This window comes from Delphinapterus leucas, chromosome 11 (assembly GCF_059928025.1).
Source record: "Delphinapterus leucas isolate spDelLeu-1000000601 "Yukka" chromosome 11, BTC_Dleu_Yukka2, whole genome shotgun sequence".
NCBI classification, from domain to species: domain Eukaryota; kingdom Metazoa; phylum Chordata; class Mammalia; order Artiodactyla; family Monodontidae; genus Delphinapterus; species Delphinapterus leucas.
The window spans coordinates 51,833,398-51,840,693 of NC_143139.1; positions in this window are offsets into that span (position 1 = coordinate 51,833,398).

The following is a 7,296-nucleotide window of genomic DNA, read 5'->3' on the forward strand; positions in this document are numbered from 1 at the left end:
GTGACCCAACACACCAAAAATAAAAATAAATAAATGAATTAATTAAACAAAATTCTATTTACAACAGCAGAATAAATCAATTGCATGGAATTTTTTTTATTCTTTCAAAAATTCTTAATTTTTTCCATTCATCAGTAGTACGTACGTACAAAGTACGTAATAACTTTTCCTCTGCTTCTACATAAGGATGGTTAGTCTGATGTTAGAGCAGAAAGCTACCTTAGCAACCATCCACTTGGCTACCCTCATTTTCTGCATGCAGGACCATCCAGGAATTACTAGACTTTCCATGGCTCACTCAGGGGAAGAGGGGCATAGTCTCTTAGGACTCACCTTTCTGTTCTTTTACTGCAAAATCATTTAGCCTTCATTAGAATCACACCTTAAACCATGCTTCCCTTAGGAAATATGCCTCGATTTTGGCTTACTAGTGCTTTAACAAAAACCAGGAAGTGCCTTCTAATTTCAATTTTAATAGAAGGTGGATTTTTTTTTCATTTGAATTCCAACAAGGAGAGCCACTATTATTAAGTTCATTATATTTATTTGTGGCTATATTGGTCAGATTTTTAATGTGCTACTTCTGGAGAACAAACAACCCCCAAATCTCAGTGGTTTATAATAAAAGCAACAAATATTAACTTTTTGCTCATAGGTCTGTGGGTAGGCAGGTGGCTTGGTTTTAGGCTTTGGATTGGATTCAGATTTGCTCTCCTGGTCTCTCATTCTGGGAACAGTGGCTGACTGGGACTAGCTCATCTCCTGGCAGATGGCAAAAGCCCAGGACAAGCCTGACCATGCAAGCATAATGAAAGCTTCAGCTCAAAACACATCTGATCACTTTCCATTGGCCAAAGCAAGTAATACCGCAAAGCCCAAGTCAGAGATGACTGTCCCACCTCCTCTACTAAAAGGCACTGCAAAGTTATATGGCAAGCGGTATGGAATCAGAATGCTTTTCTAGGGTGGGAGTGGAAAACTGAGACCAGCATTCCAATCTACCACTTAAAACAGAAAGGAAATATTACTTTTCTCTAGAATCAGAAATTACACTACCGAGTTCTCCAAGTTGCCTAGAATAAGACAAATCCTTATTTGAAATCTAATTTTCTAAATGCTTTTAATTTTCCTGTATTATCTGGCACAGAGTAGATTAACTGGATATTCAATAAATATTTGAGGAATTAAAAAAAATACTGTGCTCACTAAGGAATTGCTTCTTTTGTAACATTAGTTCATCCATTCATTCAGTCATTCCAGAATTATTGATTGAGTACTACCATGTGCCAGGCATTATTTATAAGTGTGTAGGAAACATCAGTACAGAGAAGAAAAAACATGACTGTCTTTGTGGAGCTTATGTTCTAGCAAGGAGAGACAATTCAAAATAAAACAAAAATAATAAGTAAAGCATATAGTATGTTAGTATTTTATATGTGATTTAAACAAAGAGTAGGCTAAAAGTATCAGGAGGACTAAGGGTAGGTATGGGGACAATCTGCAATTGCAATCTGCAATTTTTCTATAGTCTCTTATCAAAGAGGTGACATTTGACCATAGACTTGAAGGAGGTCAGGGACTTCTTATTCTGTTCTCCATGTACCATTGAGTTCCATAGTGAGCCCTCAGATATCATTTTCAGTGTAAGTGTTGGGGGGAGGGTGTCTGAGGGAAAACTGAGAGTGCAGGACTTTGGGGGTGGGCTAGCCCCCATCTCCACCCAGAAACAACCAGAGCACTTCCAATTTTAGATTTAGATTGAGCTATAAGATTGCTTTGGAGGAATATCCTGCCATTAAAAAAATAATGAATGCTGAGATTGGTTCAAGATGGCGGAGTAGAAGGATGTGCGCTCACTCCCTCTTGCAGGAACACTGGAATCACAACTAACCGCTGAACAGTCATCGACAGGAAGATACTGGAACTCACCAGAAAAGATACCCCACATCCAAAGACAAAGGAGAAGCCGCAATGAGACGGTAGGAGGGACGCAATCACAATAAAATCAAACCCCATAAATGCTGGGTGGGTGATTCACAAACTGGAGAACACTTATACCACAGAAGTCCACCCACTGAAGGGAAGGCTCTGAGCCCCACGTCAGGCTTCCCAACCTGGGGGTCCGGCAATGGGAGGAGGAATTCCCAGAGAATCAGACTTTGAAGGCTAGTGCGATTTGATTGCAGGACTTCGACAGGACTGGGGACAACAGAGACTCCAGTCTTGGAGGGCACACACAAAGTACTGTGCACATTGGGACCCAGGGGAAGGAGCAGTGACACCATAGGAGACTGAACCAGACCTACCTGCTAGTGTTGGAGGGCCTCCTGCAGAGGCGGCGGGTGGCTGTGGCTCACCGTGGGAACAAGGACACTGGCAGCACAAGTTCTGGAAAGTACTCCTTGGTGTGAGCCGTCCCAGAGTCTGCCATTAGCCCCACCAAAGAGCCGGGTAGGCTCCAGTGCTGGGTCTCCTAAGGCCAAACAACAAACAGGGAGGGAACCCAGCCCCACCCATCAGCAGACAAATGGATTAAAGTTTTACGGAGCTCTGCCTACCAGAGCAACACCCAGCTCTACCCACCACCAGTCCCTCCCATCAGGAAACTTGCACAGGTCTCTTAGATAGCCTCATCCACCAGAGGGCAGACAGCAGAAGCAAGAAGGACTACAATTCTGCAGCCTGTGGAAGGAAAACCACATTCACAGAAAGATAGACAAAATGAAAAGGCAGAGGACTATGTACCAGATGAAGGAACAAGATAAAACGCCAGAAAAACAAATAAATGAAGTGGAGATAGGCAACCTTCCAGAAAAAGCACTCAGAATAATGATAGTGAAGGTGATCCAGGACCTCAGAGAAAGAATGGAGGCCAAGATCGAGAAGATGCAAGAAATGTTTAACAAAGACCTAGAAGAATTAAAGAACAAACACCTAGAAGAATTAAAGAACAAACAAACAGAGATGAACAATACAATAACTGAAACGAAAAATACACTAGAAGGAATCAATAGCAGAATAACTGAGGCAGAAGAACGGACAAGTGACCTGGAAGACAGAATGGTGGAATTCACTGCTGCGGAACAGAATAAAGAAAAAAGAATGAAAAGAAATGAAGACAGCCTAAGAGATCTCTGAGACAACATTAAACACACCAACATTTGCATTATAGGGGTCCCAGAAGGAGAAGAGAGAGAGAAAGACTCCGAGAAAATATTTGAAGTGATTATAGTCGAAAACTTCCCTAACATGGGAAAGGAAATAGCCACCCAAGTCCAGGAAGCACAGAGAGTCCCAGGCACGATAAACCCAAGGAGAAACATGCTGAGACACATAGTAATCAAACTGACAAAAAATTAAAGAAAAATTATTTAAAGCAACAAGGGAAAAATGACAAATAACATACAAGGGAACTCCCATAAGGTTAACAGCTGATTTCTCAGCAGAAACTCTACAAACCAGAAGGGAGTGGCATGATATATTTAAAGTGATGAAAGGGAAGAACCTACAACCAAGATTACCCAGCAAGGATCTCATTCAGATTCGCGGAGAAATCAAAAGCTTTACAGGCAAGCAAAAGCTAAAAGAATTCAGCACCACCAAACAAGCTCTACAACAAACGCACAAGGAACTTCTCTAAGTGGGAAACACAAGAGAAGAAAAGGACCTACAAAAACAAACCCATAACAATTAAGAAAATGGTAATAGGAACATATATATTGATAATTACCTTAAACGTGAATGGATTAAATGATCCAACCAAAAGACAAAGGCTCGCTGAATGGATACAAAAACAAGACCCATCTATATGCTGTCTACAGGAGACCCACTTCAGACCTAGGGACACATACACACTGAAAGTAAGGGGATGGAAAAACATATTCCATGCAAATGGAAGTCAAAAGAAAGCTGGAGTAGCAATACTCATCTCAGATAAAATAGACTTTAAAATAAAGAATGTTACAAGAGACAAGGAAGGACACTACATAATGATCAAGGGATCAATCCAAGAAGAAGATATAACAATTATAAATATATATGCACCCAACATAGGGGCACAACAATACATAAGGCAAATGCTAAGAGCTATAAAAGAGGAGATCGACAGTAACACAATAATAGCGGGGGAGTTTTAACACCTCACTTACACCAATTGACAGATCATCCAGACAGAAAATTAATTAGGAAACACAAGCTTTAAATGACACCATAGACGAGATAGATTTAATTGATATTTATAGGACATTCCATCCAAAAACAGCAGATTACATTTTCTTCTCACGTACACATGGAACATTCTCCAGGATAGATCATACCTTGGGTCACAAATCAAGCCTTGGTAAATTTAAGAAAATTGAAATCGTATCAAGCATCTTTTCCAACCACAATGCTATGAGATTAGAAATAAAATACAGGGAAAAAAACGTAAAAAGCACAAACACATGGAGGCTAAACAATACACTACTTAACAACCAAGAGATCACTGAAGAAATCCAAGAGGAAATAAAAGAAAACCTAGAGACAAATGACAACAAAAACATGATGATCCAAAACCTATGGGATGCAGCAAAAGCCCTTCTAAGAGGAAGGTTTATAGCAATACAATCCTACCTCAAGAAACAAGAAAAAAGTCCCAAATAAACAATCTAAACTTACACCTAAGGGAAGTAGAGAAAGAAGAGCAAACAAAACCCAAAGTTAGTAGAAGGAAAGATATCTTAAAATCAGAGCAGAAATAAATGAAATAGAAACAAAGGAAACAATAGCAATGGTCAATAAAACTAAAAGCTCGTTCTTTGAGAAGATAAACAAAATTAATAAACCTTTAACCAGACTCATCAAGAAAAAGAGGGAGAAGACACAAATCAATAAAATTAGAAATGAAAAAGGAGAGGTTACAACGGACACCGCAGAGATACAAAGCATCGTAAGAGACTACTACAAGCAACTCTATGCCAATAAAATGGACAACCTGGAAGAAATGGACAGATACTTAGAAAGGTATAACCTTCCAAGACTGAACCAGGAAGAAATAGAAAATATGAACAGACCAATCACAAGTAATAAAATTGAAACTGTTATTAAAAATATTCCAACAACAACAAAAAAATATTCCAACAAACAAAAGTTTGGGACCAGATGTCTTCACAGGTGAATGTCTTCACAGGTGAATTTTATCAAACATTAGGAGAAGAGCTAACATCCATCCTTCTCAAACTCTTCCAAAAATTTGCAATGGAAGGAACTCTCCCAAACTCATTCTATGAGGCCACCACCACCCTCATACCCAAACCAGACAAAGATACTACAAAAAAAGAAAATTACAGACCAATATCACTGATGAATATAGATGCAAAAATCCTCAACAAAATACTAGCAAACAGGACCCAACAACACATTAAAAGGATCATATACCATGATCAAGTGGGATTTATCACAGGGATGCAAGGATTCTTCAATATACACAAATCAATCAGTGTGGTACACCATATTAACAAATTGAAGAATAAAAACCATATGATCATCTCAATAGATGCAAGTAAAGTTTTTGACAAAATTCAGCACCCATTTATGATAAAAAACTCTCCAGAATGTGGGCATAGAGGGAACCTACCTCAACATAATTAATGCCACATATGACAAACCCACAGCAAACATCATTCTGAATAGTGAAAAACTGAAAGCATTTCCTCTAAGATCAGGAGGAACAAAATAAGGAGGTCCACTCTCACCACTATTACTCAGCATAGTTTTGGAAGTCCTAGCCACGGCAATCAGAGAAGAAAAAAGAATCCAAATCAGAAAAGAAGAAGTAAAACTGTCACTGTTTGCAGATGACATGATACTATACATAGAGAATCCTAAAGATGCCACCAGAAAACTACTAGAGCTAGTCACTGAATTTGGTTAAGTTGCAGGATACAAAATTAATGCACAGAAATCTCTTGCATTCCTATACACTAACAACAAAAGATCAGAAAGAGAAATTAAGAAAACAATCCTATTCACTGTTGCAACAAAAAGAATAAAATACTTAGGAATAAACCTACCTTAAGGAGGTAAAAGACCTGTGCTCAGAAAACTATAAGACACTGATGAAAGAAATCAAAGATGACACAAACAGATGGAGAGATATGCCATGTTCTTGGATTGGAAGAATCAATATTGTGAAGATGACTATACTACCCAAAGCAATCTACAGATTAAATGCAATCCCTATCAAATTACCAGTGGCATTTTCTACAGAACTAGAACAAAAAATCTTAAAATTTGTATGGAGACACAAAAGACCCTGAATAGCCAAAGCGGTCTTGTGGGGAAAAAACAGAGCTGGAGGAATCAGACTCCCTGCCTTCAGACTATACTACAAAGCTACAGTAATCAAGACAATATGGTACTGGCACAAAAACAGAAGAAGTATAGATCAATGGAACAGAATAGAAAGCCCAGAGGTAAACCCATGCACCTATGGTCAACTAATCTGTGACAAAGGAGGCAAGGATATACAATGGAGAAAAGACAGTCTCTTCAATAAGAGGTGCTGGAAAAACTGGACAGCTACATGTTAAAGAATGAAATTAGAACACTGCCTAACACCATACACAAAAATAAACTCAAAATGGATTAGAGACCTAAATGTAAGACTGGACACTATAAAACTCTTAGAGGAAAACATAGGCAGAACACTCTTTGACATAAATCACAGCAAGATCTTTTTTGACCCATCTCCTAGAGTAATGGAAATAAAATCAAAAATAAACAAATGGGACCTAATGAAAGTTAAAATCTTTTGCAAAGCAAAGGAAACTACAAAAAAGATGAAAATGCAACCCTCAGAATTATAACTGGGTCTGGTCCCAGAATTTGTTCTTCTTGACAGCTTAGATCCACTTCAGTTATCTGTATCTGCTAGGTTCTTTGATTGCAGACTACAGAAACCCACACTGGAACACTTAAGAAAAAAAAAAAAGAATGAAAAGAATCAAGGTTAAGAAGTAGCTTGGAAGTAAAAATAAAAGAACTAGGTCTTACTTACAAAACAGAAATAGACTCACAGACATAGAAAACAAATTTATGGTTACCAAAGGGGAAAGGGAGGTGGGAGGGATAAATTAGGAATTTGGGATTATCAGATACACACTATTACATATAAAACAGATAAACAACAAGGACCTACTGTATAGCGCAGGGAACTATATTCAGTGTCTTGTAATCACCTATAATGGAAAAGAATCTGAAAAAGAATGGATATATAACTGAATCACTTTGCCGTACACCTGAAACATTGTAAATCAA